The 16,045-nt window shown below is 30.0% G+C and overlaps 1 protein-coding gene across 2 annotated transcripts in view; it reads right to left on the bottom strand.

Moving 5' to 3' along the window:
• Positions 1-16,045, bottom strand: part of LOC121121912 (uncharacterized) — a 211,190-nt gene that overhangs the window by 139,732 nt on the left and 55,413 nt on the right. For both annotated transcript variants that reach the window (XM_040716904.2, XM_040716903.2), the window contains exon 2: positions 12,738-12,846. The gene's annotated coding sequence lies outside the window, so the exon portion shown is untranslated. The remainder of the gene's footprint in view (positions 1-12,737; positions 12,847-16,045) is intronic.

Raw genomic sequence — 16,045 nt, 5'->3', positions numbered from 1 at the left:
TTCATAATTTAATCAACCAATTTCTTGATATTTAATTATTTTGGATTGTAATATTTATTTTCTCTTATTAGATATTTAGAAACAAAATAAACGAACTGATAAAATATAGCATCAAAAGATATGGACCATAATGTTAATAAATAAAAATATATGTTTCTAAGTATTATCCAAACAAAACAGTAAAAAATTACTACTTTTTGTTTCTTTTAAAGTACACAAATAATTAGCTGAAAATAATTTAATGATTCAAATTTCTTCATATTTTAATTTTAGACATCGAGGACAATGCATATACATTCTTTTAATATAAATTATATATAAAAAGCCAGCACTGAAAAATACAGAAAAAAACGGATTTTTCAAAATTTCAATGTGAAATTGATAAATATAGCTTAGGATTAGCCTATCTTTTTGAGAATTATATTTTTTAAATCTACGTGGAAAAAAACAATAAACATACACTACCGATGTGTTTATGATATATAAAAATCGATAGGAGTTGGTATTGTAGTAGTTATGTTATGAACTTTTGAATTTTCAATTGCAATTTTCTCAAAACTAGTCAAAGTGCAGATAGACCTTGTTAATTTTTTATTAATGTTCTACGTCTGTCGATATGACATTTTATTGTACTTAAGGGATAAAGTTAACACTCCCATGTATATTTTATTAGACTTTGATCCAATCTATTTTCCTTTCAATGTGTTTGAATAATTTATTATGCACAGATACCCATTTTTTCTACAAAGAGATAAAAAAAAATGTTATAATATATTTCTTTCATTTCAACATTACATAAATACATTTTTATCTACTTTAGACAAACTATTTTAAGATTAAATTAATTTAATTAATGTATTGCTTAAAAATATGGGATGTAAAATATAATGTCAAAATCGTTCAATTAAATCACCCTTATCTGTACTTTTATATTATACATTATTTATTTGCTTTTCTATATTCAATAATTGTTAACGTATAATTATTTAAACAACAGACCAAACGTCACTGATTATCTTTAATATATAAAAAAATACATCTTTTTGCAGAGTAGTTTCTTGAAAACATTGAAAACATTTCCAGTACAGTATCCACAATTTTTGTGACAATCTTAGACAACACTTGACAGTATATTAAAATTCAGATATGATTAAATATCGTATAACATTATTTTTTTTAAGTATTCAGATTGCATTTGATCTGGTGTTGTATCAACTTATGTCTAGTTGTTAATGATCAAGGATGAGATCAAGTCTTAACCAGTGGTCTATTATAATCTGAATACTTTGCATTTCAAATTTCAGTAAGATTTATTAATTAACAAGAATTTCAACAAACTTAATAATATAAATAAATTAGTTTGAGATCTATGTTAATCATTAATTTACCCTCCCTATGCGGGTATAATGGCTTCCAGGAGGAGGCGGAAGTACTACCACACGCTGTGGTATAGTTTTCGGTCATGACGTCCCAGTACTGGCTGACAATGGCGTTGAATGCCTCCTTGTTTGGAAGACGGACACTCCAGACCTACAAATTGACATGCATCCAAAAGGTGTAGTCAAGAGGTTGTCATTAAATCTGTAGTGGATCAAAAGTGTCAAAATGAGTTCAAAAGACTCCAAGCAGTTGGGCATCTACACGCCCACCGACTACGCCATTAACAAGTCCAAAACTTTGGAAAAGAGAAATGTCTCTATAAACAAGGTGAAAATGGACCCAGAAGAAACTGTTCCAGCCAATCCCCTCGAGTCCATAAGGGCCCATAAAAGAGATCTCGGAATTTCACACCAGGCTTTTCAGAGATACATAAAAAAAGTGAGTGGAAAGAGCAATTTGAGGGTTAAAAGGCCCAACTGCTTGGATTGCACGAATGGAAATTCGTCGAGCACGTCCAAGTGTCGTTTGCTCCACTTGTAAATAAGCTAGAGAGCCCATGTATTTTTTGTAACTAATTTTGTATGCCTTCTTATATCGAAGTATGAATGACTTTCAAGCACTCAACCTTAATTAATTATTAGTATGTGCTTAAATTTCAATAGACTACCCGGTACACACTTGTGATAGATATATATGCCTTTGTTCATATTGTAACCCAACATAAAAAGAAGGAAAAGAGAACAATAAGCCAACTGTGAGGAATAAAACAAAATAGGTAAGCTATTTACTACTAACTATTACTATTGAAAATAGTTTTATCACTAAAAATATTTAAAACATTTGATATTCATTACAACTAATCAGTCAATATAAATACTTGATTGAGGAGGTCTATAGTATTTTTCATTTATTGATCTAATACACATAATGTCAATAATCAATTAACTGAGATCTTAGTATTAAACAATCGATGTCAAAATATTAAGGTCCTAAATATTAAAATATAATTAATTATATTGATGGGAAATCAAGTTTAGTCAAATCTGTATTAAGCAGTCAGGCAAGGTAAATTGTCAAGTAATCATTTAGTGCAGATAATCTCTTATTTTATTATGAGTATATTGTTAAACATATAAGTATAAAAACTGGATATGGCCGTATAGCACTGTGACATTCTTAAAACAGGTGGCCGTTAAACCCAGTTTGACATTATGTATATTAATATTTGCTGCAAAATAAAAGTGTTTTTTTTTTATTCTTAACCCATATTTTTATTTCTATCTGATCCTAGCTGCACAAATATATTTTTATTTCTTTTTTTAGATCAAGCATAACAGGTGCGAACTAGAACTTTAATCATAGCTTGAGCTTTGACGAGACCGGAATCTCACAAAAGAAGAATAGTATTGCTTCATGAGGAAATATAACTGCCTCACCTCTTGGCGTCTCTTAAACTTTCATTCACTGAGAAAAATCCATATTACTTATGCAGGAAGGTGCGCAGCCTATTTTGTAAGGATTTCCTGTTATTAGGATAAAGAGTAGAACCACCGAGTTGACATTCTTAAGTTATTCCCAAAATGTTCATGTAAGTTGTACTCATCTCTAAAAACGTTAGTAATTCGTTAAAGATTAGGAAAAGAGCATCAATGATATAGTTGCTATTTTTTGTGTGCTTTAAATATTATTATTTTCCTGTTGCATGTGCCACATTCTGAAGCAGTAGACTGCTATATATTTTTTGATTTTTTAAATAGTCTGTAAAACATAAATTGTAATACTGAAAGGTTTGGGCTTTGATCAGGAGGGTTAATTTTAAACTAGAACGTGTCTTTATAATTATTGTATTGCAATCTCTGCTGACATATTTAAGGACTTTATTTTATCTATATTTTGTTATATACATATATTTACTTGTGGAAAAGTTAATTAGTTCCATTTCTTTAACCCCTTTCTATTATAACGTTTCCCAGGAGCAACATTTCAGAAAATAGTATCTATGATCAAAAAAAGACCTGCAAAATCATCAGGTTATTATGTGTTTAGGGATAAATATATTTCAGCATCGAAAGTACTGGAGTTTACCTTTTTCATGATTATTTCAATCATTTCAGTTTCATAATCTTTATATTATTCTGTCTAGGAGGAAATTATTTATTACTACAGTCATAATAAAAGTTGTGTTTTATGAATGGAAATTTCATATGATATAAATAAAATAATGATTATAGGATGTGAAAATAAAATAATTTAACTTATGTAGCAATTATGTTCCTTAACATTTTAATTTGAGGGCATCATTTCTTAATTATTATTGTAGGATAGAAAATGATATTTTGTTCTTGGGGTAGATATGTTTATTACCATCTATTTTTAATCCATGAGAGAAAGAGTTAAACTAAGCAAATCTTGTTCATTATTGGTCACATTGGATCATACCATAAGGCGTTATAAGAGCTGTATACTATAAATATTTTTAGGACAGTGTAATGCTGTAGCCAGTTGAGTCTTTAATTATCGTAGGTCAAGTATGAAGGTCTCAAAAGAAGAAATTCGTCAAATTTACATTAATTTGATAAGGAAAAACGGGTGAAAAGCGACCAAAAAATTTTACGATGTATATGGGGACAATACACTTTCATTTCATGTTGCAGAACAGTGGTTCAAGTAATTTATTCCCCACTTAATTTTTCCCTCTACCGTGAACAATTGGAAAGTTTGAAGCTGGCAATCGAACAGGAGCAAGGAGCTTTGTTGAATAGGAGAGGAATTGTTTTTCATCAAGACAACAGGAGGCCGTGCACATCGTTGATGATCCGCTAGAAGATCCGGGAGCTCGAATGATATGTTTTTATGTATCTACTTTACATTCCAGACCTGTCACAAAATAACACCGACCTGTTCATGTCCATGGCCAACACGTTTCGGGGTAAAAATTTGGTTATAATAAAGACAGTGGAAACCAGTTGTTCCAATTTTTGGCCAATAGGGACAAGGGCAGGATGAAGTTGGATTCTTGTTGGCAACAAGTGATCAAACTGATTAGAGCATACTTGGCTTAAATTAAATGATTATAAGGCTTCTTATAAGGCACTGAAATAAAGCGAAAATACGAATTTACTTTTACTCCAAACTATTATATTGATAATTTTAATGAAATCCCGATAAATAAATAAAACGGTACTTTGAGAACAGGACCCTTTTAATTTCAAAAACACTGTTTAAAATTTATAAATATATTTCATTTGTATTTGGTTGAGATCAGAAAGAGGGGGGAGGAAATAAAGTGTATGCGTGTCAGATTTTTATGTAAAAAAAAGTTTTCTTGGGCCATCCTAACAATATGCATATGTAATTATAAGTAGTTTTTTCAAAAGTCTTTACTCTTTAGTCTTCTCAATTGAAAAGCCTAGATTCCCTTCTCTGTAAAAAAAAAGGTTTTCTTTAGGAAAGAACATAAAATAAGATAATATATTTTTACAGAAAAGTGTAGTATAGGAAAATCTATTTAGTTCAATGAATATGTAATCTCATTTACATACCTCGGTAAATATATTATATTCACAAAAGAGGATTTCATTTATGCAAATAGGTAGTGTATATGTTTCTTTGTGTCCTTGCATATATATTTTTCAAAAGATACAAAATAACGGCAAACATAAAGAACACTTATGTTTTTTTATAGATCTGCCATCATCATATAAAGTTGGTCATGGACAGTCCAATAAATATTTAACCTTGACATTTTCATCAAGTAAATCCTTGGAGTATATGTTATCTACTTTTTCATTAGATTAGATACATGATGAATTTGTATTTTTGAAGAAACACAAATCATAAATACGAATTTTAATCATACCATGAAATGTTGTAATCTTTTTCCACTCTTTACATATCAGATTAACTGATTCAATGCATTTGATTTGATATTTTTGAACAATCTATTCTTTTACCTCTCAAACTATAATATAATATATCAATAACATGATATACATTTATTCAATTCTGTTAACATTAGCTATAACAATGATTGTAATCCTCTTAAGAAAAGCGATGCAAGTGTTGCATATGTAGTATGGATTCATTATAATTCAGGCCTTGTTTACAACTGCCCGCATGTCGCCCCTTTAGTGCTTTTATTTCAACACGCGGTCAGAATAAATAACTAAGGCGGGTTGCATCTGGATTTTAGGGTGGACAATTTGTTTTCATCCATTTTCTTTTTTTTATGCCAAGAACAATCAGTTAATTTTGGTGATATGTGTAGAAACTCTATTTTTCTGTAAGACAGTATCACCATCTACGGGTTTTTTTCCCCTCAAGGAAGGAGTTTGTCTTGAAGGACTTCAATATAGTCACTAACATTCAACCTGTAACCCTTAGATAAAGGGTGCCACAATCCCATTAGATGCCACAAATTCCAAAGCCATGGTTGATGCAGGCTTTTTGTGGTGATGATGATCCCTTCAGCATAATTAGTCCCCGAAAGCTTATACAAGGGTCATTACGACAGTTATAAACCAGGTCTACATCAAATGTTTTTTTCATTTGAAAAATTATCATTTTTCTAGCTTTAAAATAATTTAAAAGGTATTTACAACGTTGTAAATGGGACTATTTATTCTTATTGTAAAGTTAAGCCTCTTTATCACTAGCAAGGACTTGTTTTGCAACTGTTTGATTAATTTAAGTATGTGAAACTCCAAAATATAACTATTATTTCCAATTAACTTGGTTCGGTTTCCTTTAATACAGTCTTTGAGGATGGTTGCAAAAATAATAGGTGGCTTACCAGAACCCTAATTCCTTTCAAAGTTCCCATCACATTCCAATTTATTTTCAGATTGTAGTCTTTCTGGAGACTCCAATAAGCCTTGAAAAATTAGTTACAGTAAGAGCTTAAGTCTTATTTAAATCCACTGATGTCATTGTTTATATTTATCAAGAAAAAAAAAAATATTTCTAAAGATCTGATATTTCAAAGTAACAATGAAAATTTGGAATTTTTTAAGTTACTAAAATCCCCCAGATATTTGAATCTGTAAATTAATGTTTTCAAAACAGTGCTTTCAAGTGTAATATTCGAATATGTTGTCCGTATTTCAATGTTGATTGTAAAAAGGACACCTCAACAAAAAACAATCATACACAAAAAACCAATAATAGGAGAAAGCTCTTATTAATTATTTTACTTAATATATACTACGTGGTACTTTTATATCTGAATACTAAATAATAACTAATTAGGGTAGAATGATTAAAATTTATGCATATTTCGATTTAGCAATGTATAAATAATTAGTTACTAAAAAAGACAATCTGTACACTCAAAGAAATCAGGTGTTTCCAGAACCACTATGTACACCGTCAGCAAGTCCCAAACTTTGGAGAAGAAAAAAGGCCAAAATGGACCTGGAGGAGTTAAGGAAAAAGAACATATCACAAGGTTTCTCCCCATACTACGAGAGAGCTATCAAAAAGTGAGCGCAAAGAGCCTTGTAAGGGTGGAGATGCCACTTTTGACCCCAGCAATCATAAAGACATATCTCTTTTGTTGCAAAACTTTTTTGAATTAGTAGTTTTGATTTCTTTTTATCTATTTTTTGACAGTTTTAGTTCCCGACAGCCATGAATCCAACGACCTCGACTTCAACTTTTTGGATGCATTTCAAGGGGAAGGCACGATGTGTTCTTCATCCAAACACCAAGGCTCTCAATGCCACTGTCAGCCAGTACTGGGATGCCATGGCAAAGGGATATGTCTGCAGCGGAATCTGGCCTAACTTTGCTGCTAAGGATGGCTACATTAACGATTAAGAGAGCTCAAACACACATATTTGTATAGACTTAATTTTGTAAAAATTATATTATTAATGAATAAATTATATCTTGTTGAAGTTTAAAATTCAAAGTATTCAGATTTTTATAAAGTACTCTGTACATAAACCCAAATACTTCGCTGGCATATTTGAGTCAATTATGGGCTTTTTATTCACAGTTGGGAGATGACTTTTAATGCTTTAGAATTTGAACAATAAATTTGGATCCGTTATTTGATTTCTAACACATATATTGGCGCTTATATTCCTTTCAAATAAAATCTATCCATTTCTCATTTCTCACGATCTATTTTGGTGCCTTCAACAGTATTTTCAATGTTTCCACCTGTTTAATAAGGATAATTTGTGCATAGAAATTGAGGATAATTTGTATATATAAATTGAGGATAATTAGTCCATAAATACAAATATTATTTACTATCAATTTTGAGAAAAATAATAATAGATTGCTTGAGTTTTGCTGTGAAAGGTTGCATAACTATTTTATATATATGATTTAAATTAACATATTTTGTAGCTACATCATCTAAATAAATATACGCTTATAAATCTATTCTTTTTTAGTATAATTTAATTTCTAAAATAACTTATTTGGCTTTCAGTTTTGGATAAATTTTGAAAATATTGATTGATAAAACATTACTAATATTTCAAACTTTGTTATCTTGAATCATCAATCAATATCAAAAGTAATTTAAAGAAAATATTTGTTTTATTATTCCTTCCTTATTGGCTTATATTTTTTGCATGTTTTTCATGTTTATGTCATAATTATATGTTCATTGTTATTTGCAACAAGATTGTATGTTGTTCAATTCTACAGATGTTTACTAGTAAGAGTACATAATTATTTTTTATTATTATCATTACAAATACACAAACATTATTTTCACACAGAAAAAATAAATGCAAATGACATCACGACAGCAATAGCAAGTCTCAAAGCCTTGCTTAGAATCTCTTTCTACCTCTCTCTCTTTCAATTCCATCCTTAAGCTAAAATAAATAAGAGATAACAGCAATTCTATTATGCATATACATAATTTTATATTGCTCCGGAAATTGCTTTCGCTCTAGTTTTTTCATACAACACATTTAGTTTTAAGGAAATTGAAAATACTTGTTTATTTGATAAATCTATTGTATTCAAGGGATTAAAAAAAATAACGATGATAAGTCTATTAGGTATAATTTGTTTTAGTTCTTGACGTGGGAATGAGTTATGACAGGATCTCTTGCATCGTCTCTTGCTCCAAGGATGTTAATACATAGGTATAATACATAGTAATGCTAAAATAATAGATTGATTTGTTTAGTCCGTTCCTTGCCGTCAGACACAAATGGCCTCAAAATATAAAAATTATTTGTGTTAAATTCATTTATGAAAACTTTTTTATTATTTTATAAGCATTTCTGAACTACTTACTAAAATTTATTCTTATATATATTTTTTTGAATAAAGTTCATAATAAAGTCACAAAGCTCATACAATCTTGCACTTTTTTTTGTTCAATTAGGAATCATTATGTCTACATGCAATTTTTGATATGTATCAGTTTATCTGTGATACGCTAAAGAACCGACAAATAGGCTGAAAACTACAATTCACGTCACTACATTTATCGTTTTTTGGAAACGTAGATACGGAATTCTAATAAAATTTACGAAGTGTCATAGATTGATTTTTTATTATTTAATTTTTTTATTTTCGACATAAAGCTGTAATGTGTACTTTATAGATGATTTCAAAACCAAAACACATTTTTTTAGGAAAAAACGTGTAAAATTTTAGATTTTTAGAGCCGCTGAGCTACATTTAAATATTTTTTTTTTAAATTCTTAGTTGACATCTATTGACTAAAAACGACATATTGAGATACTGGAGACCTCCTATTTTGAGTATTTTAAAAATTAGGTCCACCCTACTTGTAGAGTACGGTGGAGCTCATTTTTTAAACACGTAGGTGCTTCCAGATTTTTAAAAAATGTTCTCTCTTTTTCTGAATAGGAGAAATTACCTTGAAAGTCTTTTAAAATCTAACAAATTTTGGATAACAAACATAATTTATGGTCAAGTGAAAACAAACAATACCATAATAATAAATAAAAGGACTTTTAAAAAAAAAATATTTAAGATCTATGTTGTTTGAAAAAATATTTGAAACACATACTAATAGTGTATCAAATATTGTTATTTGTAGGTTAGAAAGCAATTCTGGTTTATAAAAAGTTATTTTGATATTTTTGTAATGTAAAAGCAATCAAGAACACAACATTTTATGTGTAAATTTAGTTGATAAGTTTTTGTTATAACTCAAAAGGGCTACAAAATTTCATTTTTATTAAAAAAAGAGTTGATGTATTGAAAAGGAGAGCACCACATTACAAAATTAGAAATTCTCAAATATTTGATCTTGACCTAATTATAAGTTATTTCTCGAATCCAACAGTAATAAAAAGTATTGGACTTAATAAATGAATGCTCAATTTAATGATACAATTAGTACTTATATTATACATACAGCATAAAATATAACTACATATATATGCGTAAAATTACTGAAGCATGAATCAATACTATATATAACATATTTATGTAATTGTATTATGAATATACAATGTAAGTAGTGTTTATGCATATGAAAATTACTCCGATCAACAAATTTTTGCTCTGGGATTGAGATCGTTTGGTTTCCTTTTGATTGTTTTTACTACAATAAACATGAAAATAACCTAGAGGGTGACTCCTTTCAAATGAGACAATTAAAATCTCAATTTAAGGATAAATATTTAGTATTATTGTAGTACTTATTTTAGAAAAAAAAAAAACATAAGTAAAAATGTAGGCTAGAAATAATATAAATATAATATTCTGCGTATCTGCACGTGTTGGCCACCAGAGCTTTACCCCTGTGATATTCCGCTTTGCAAACTTGTCGGCATACATCTTCTTGCCCAAATTTGAATAGCCTCATCATGGCCTCTCGGTAAACTTTATGGTCGTTGGCCATAAGAACACAAACTGCATTTGGGGCTTCTCCACATCTACTCCCTGATGCACTTATAGAAGCCCAAGGCTCAAGAGTGACTTGTCCATAAGTGTTATGTTCTCTCTATAACGCTTGAAGACCCTCACGACTGTCAAGTTTTGCTCCAGCAGCCTCCTCTCGATCTCTCGAATCGACACCTTGATTTTTAATATGTATCAACTTTTCTCTTGTTTGAATTTTGGATGTCATTTTGCAATTAATTGTCTTGCCGACTTGAAACCATGTGTGATTATATAAAAAATCAGCAGATAAAACATAAAAACTGTCTCAATTCACAGGAGCTGATATAAAAAAAACCTGTTGCAATTCAAAGTGGTCAACCTGTATATACACCAAATTTTCTTCTATTTGCCATTCAAACAACAACATTTAATTCATGTATCATCAATAAGCCTTAATCGTTAAATAAATACACAAACATATTTTTTCTAACAACAAATTAATATCTTCACTCAATGACACACTATGATTTTTGCCATTGGGATTAAAAATGAAGAATTTATTTAACTTTGTGATTTTGTTTACTCATAATGCATTTTCTCCTATTCATAGAATTAAACAATTATTATTACTGTATATTTTATATTTGAAAACATGTATATTGTACATATAAACCAAATCTAATCATTCTAAATTTTTTATATAGATCTTTCAATACGAAAAATAATACTAAATCATATATTTCTAAAAAATATATATTTTTTAATAACATTCTGTAGTACATAAAACCAGAAACTTGGGGTATTAAAAGTAATTATCATGTTTCTCGAGGAAAAAGCAAACAGAAACACACCATCTCAAGAGAGAAGCAAATAAAAAGGAAACATTTTGTTGACTAGTGTTAAATAGCAATATAATTGAGAAGTGCAATTATATAAATACATAAACGTAGTTGTGTATTTATCAAATTTATTAAATAATTATAATACTTTATTCTTGCTCATCATTAAGGACTAAACAGTTTTCGATGTGAAATTATGGACTTTTTGATAACGACAAATAGGGTAAAGTTTGGCAAAAATGAAAAGTAGTATTACATTGAGGCTTTATCACAGACTTTTTTATTGATATATTCTTCTATTTTTAAAAAGAATACCCTTCAGATACTACCATGGCCTCCAACCTGGTTTTTAAGGCGTCACAGCACTTCTTGATGAAGGTCTCGTACATGGGCATCCACTTTTGCTCGACAGAGGGCGTGAGGTCATTCAAATTTCGGTCAGGGATAGCATAGGCTTTTTTCTCGACTACAACCAAAATGTATAATCAAGAGGGGGAGAGGGGGTAGTCTGCAGTGCTAGGAGGACAAATTACCATTATGCTTATTCAAGTCCATAATTTCTATCCTTTCTTGTTCTGGTTGGCCTTGGTTGCTATTGATATCGCCGTACATAAGAAACCTTCCCCAAATTCTTCACATACTCCTCAGAGTTCCATTTTGAGAGCCTTGGCATACTGCCATATCGACATGGACGGACGTTTAGTGGTCGTTGTGTAATATGCTTCTGTCAAGGGACCTATCAAGACTCTGACCTGAAGCCACCATGCTTTTAATCTTGTAAATAATACCCCGGGAGCACCCTACAACCTTCATGATCTCCTTGACACTCACTTGATCATGAAGCAAATCAGACATCCTTTGCCTTTCTCTTTCATGCTGACAACTGTTGATTTCTTAAAGCTTTCATATTGTTTATTTACTGGAATAACCCTTCCTTTCAATAACAGCACCTACTGTTTTCAAATATTCAGCTTAAAGTAATCCATAATGATTTCAAGTCAAAATCACGGCTTTACATACCACATTGTACTTGTTCATTGTATATGATGCAGGGTGCGAGAACATAACTTTCGCATCTCAAAAGACAATAAAACAAGTTTTATAAATAAATATTTTATGTCTTCAAAATTTTAATATTTCAAGATAATTCCGATTCTAATTATTTGATTTGAACAAATTCAAATTAGAGTTATTGTATCAAACCAAATCTAACAGCATCAATTTTATCTCTCTAGTATCATTATCTGCAGAGTTATTTGCATTCAATGTGTTTTGCTACCTTGAAAATGAATTGAAAAAAAAATTAAGAATTTGAAGGAAATTAGATTTTCATCAATTGCACTTTTAAAAACTCAGGAGTTAAATTGCAAATATTTAAATGATTTATTTCATATAATTTATTGGTATTATATATATTATCGACTGCAAACACACTTACTACTCCAACGCATGATAGCAACTTACTTTATTTATTTTTTTAAACTTTAGACTCTCCTCTCAAGAATTAAACCAAGGTCACTCTGCTACTACTTTATACAGTCTGATTGCCACCCATTCTAAAAAAGGAAACATTGTTGCTGCATCCTGTATACATACTTATATAATAATTATTTTTCTTTGGATTTTTCTAGGATCGATACAAGAAGTTTCCATTTAAATATTTGATAACAAGACCCACATGCTTACCTCATTAAAGTAAAATTTGAATACTTATTGAAGATTCACTTGAGATAAAGACTTTAACGGCGTATGCTGTGAAAAAGACGTTGAACAGACCATATAACATATAACACACCTACAAAAAAATATTTTATAAAATCTTATTATCTTATAATTGAAAAAACATTATTTAAATTTGAATCTTTCACGACTTGTTTAAAATCTACGAACAATTATTTATTTTGACATTTCTAAAATAGCCTACTTTTGAACATAAAAAAAATGATATAAAGCATATTTACACTTCAGAGTAAACATATTTTTAAATGAGGGCAAAACGCTAAAAAGGATTGTGAGAATGAATTTATTCGATGCATAACATTTCCTTATCAGTGATTTATAATATAGATCATAATATATCTTAATCTGTTGCAATATATTGAAAGTTAATTATTCAAAACCTTGAAATGACTTGTTATGAATTACTCAAACAAGTTGTTGAGTCTATTGTTATTCATGTATAACTCTAATTCGATTTTTTTTTTTTTACTGTTGCAACCGTGCCTGCAGCAGTTGCCATTTTTGGCGGGTAAAATTTACATAAAGATTCTGTAAATTACTGACTATTATATATTATAAGTACCGAGTAATTAATTAAAATGTGGACAGTTTGAATTATAAACTTCAACAAGATATAATTTATTAATTAATAATAGAATTTACACAAAATTAATAATATAAGTACAGGTTCGTCTGAGGTCTTTTAATCATTAATGTAACCGCCCATACGGCAGTGATGGCTTACAAGTTGAAGCAGGGGGAGGATTGATACACGCTCCAAATGTAGTCTTCTACTATGGCGTCCTAGTCCTGGGTGGCTATGGATTTGAGGTCTTTGGTGTTTGGATGACAGACACTGCATGCCTTCCCCTAGATTTCATCCAAAAGGTTTAGTTGAGGGGGATGTATGAGGTCCAAAAGACTCATTCAAAGGAGTCTTGCACGGAGAAAATGTGTTTCCTTCATTGATGATGTCAAAAGTGGCTCCTTCAACCCTACAGAGCTCCTGTTTTTTTATGTAACTAATTGTTTATGGTTTAGTATATCAAAACATAAATTTATTTGAATCATTCAATCTTCATTAATAATTCAATTAGTAAGTGTTCAGATTTTAACGAACAACCCGGTAGTAGACATATGTTTTGCGGGCTGTCTCAAATTTTGAGTCAAAAGGTCTCGTATAATTGAACTAAGAGCAAATAGGCCTTCAATTATCGCCAGTCTATTCTACTAATAATGAAGTTAAAAATGAATGCCAATTTCACAAAAAAAAAAAATCAAAATATTTTTGTTAATTGATTTATCGATGCATTTAATGGACATAGAATGCAAACAGATGAGTATATATAACTATTGAGGATGGATCTATAAGCTCCTTACATAATTACTATATTTGTTAATTATTATTATACTCTTTTCTATATCTATTGTGTTTTCTCGTTAATATGTATTGTACGTTGTCCTCGTATATTTAAAAATTAGAGTCATTGTATTCATGTAATAGAATCAATAAAAACACGTTGTTGTCACCTATAATTTTAAATATATCTGTGTTTTGTTGGGCAGTGCTCTATGTGGAAGCAACATATAACTCTTCGAGCTAGATATTAGAGAATTAGTTAAGATGGCCATTATTTCTTTGGATTATAGTCTTACATAGGAACCCATAGTCTTGGAGGATTATCGTCGTTTCAAACAAGCAACTTAATTTACAATTACATCGGTCTTAATTTGCAACTTAGTTATTTGTTTACGTGTTTATTTAATTAGCGATTATTTGTTATTATTCTTTATTTGTATATGTGTGTGGGGTTATACATCGCAGCATTCCATTAATTATATTCTTTAAGGCATTGTGATATATTGATTTACGGCTTTTACTAAAAATGTAAAGACTTTTCTGGCTGTTTTGAGCAAAAATAAGGACGTTTTTTAAGAGGCATGTAATAAAAGAGAAAGTGAAATTAGATTAGAGGATGATGATTCCCATCAAATTGGTTTATTAATTGATTTATTAAGTCTTACTTATGAGAGGTGGTCCCGATCATATAATAAAACGGAAGAAGTAGCAAGTATGGAAATTGTTTAGGATGGAGTAAATGAACTCAATGGTCTCCAAAATAATTATGTCAATCTACGTAAGGAATTAAAAAGAGCGGTTAAGTTTATTGAAGCAAAATTAATTAAAGATGAAAGAGAAGTAGAGCTCAAACATACAAGGTAACTTGCATCTATTCAGTCTTTGAATTTTTGTAATGAGAACTCTATACTTAATGGGTCAGTTGGATTCATTTGATGGAGTGTTGAAGGAATTTTCATCCTGGAGAGATTATTTTGAAGCATTAATTAATTTGTCAAAAATGGATCCTTTATTGAAGTTTTCGTATTTGAAGATTTGTTTAAAGGGAGAACCTTTGGGCAAAGTAGTCTCCTTACCTATTAATAAGAAGGGTTATGACGAGGCTATGAAGCTATTGGAATATTTTTATGGTAGAAGCAGATTGGTTATTAATAAGCTCATTCACGAATTCATTGAGTCACCTCCTTGTAAGAATAACTATAGAGACCTTGGTCAATTATGTGACAGTGGAGCATCTATTCAAAGGTGTTTAGAAATAAATAACGTAATCATTGATGAAGGGAACACCAGAAATCCTTTTTTTTGATTGTCATGTTTGACAAAGGCTCACAGATAAGTTTGATATCTTCTAACATAGAAATAACATTAAAATCGCAAGACGTCGAAAAGAGATGTGCAATGATTGATGTTAACAATATGGAGACATCTGCTAAAAACCATCATCGTCATGAGATATCTTTTAGATCGATTGACAATTCTTTGATATCCGTTTCGGCCTTTGAAGTACAGAGAATATCATATTATAATGAACATTTACCAGTAGATCTATTTAAATTTCCCCATTTGAAGGGTATACATTGCCTTGCCTGCTAGTTTTGACGTTTTGATTGTCACTGATTTGCTCTCTAGGCTCCTAGATAACATTCTGATCAAACTTTGAAATGTTGACGAGTCATTTGCAATACATATTAGGTTAGGTGTGTTAATTGAGGAGAGGTTCAGTGATAAAAATGATAAAAAAATTAAGGGAAAAACTTTCTTTATATTGCAGTAGTAGATTAAATACAAGACATTTCCAAATTTTGGAAATGGGGAGTGTGGGTGTATCAATTGAAACGATTATCTCGAAATCGGAGTCTGAATGACCAGAAGATTTTTTATATTCAAGTTACTATAAACACGAAAGATTACATTG

This window comes from Lepeophtheirus salmonis, chromosome 7, assembly GCF_016086655.4.
Source record: "Lepeophtheirus salmonis chromosome 7, UVic_Lsal_1.4, whole genome shotgun sequence".
Classification (NCBI taxonomy): Eukaryota; Metazoa; Arthropoda; class Copepoda; order Siphonostomatoida; family Caligidae; genus Lepeophtheirus; species Lepeophtheirus salmonis.
Note: the sequence above shows the minus strand (reverse complement) of the source record. Positions and strands in the feature narration are given on the sequence as shown.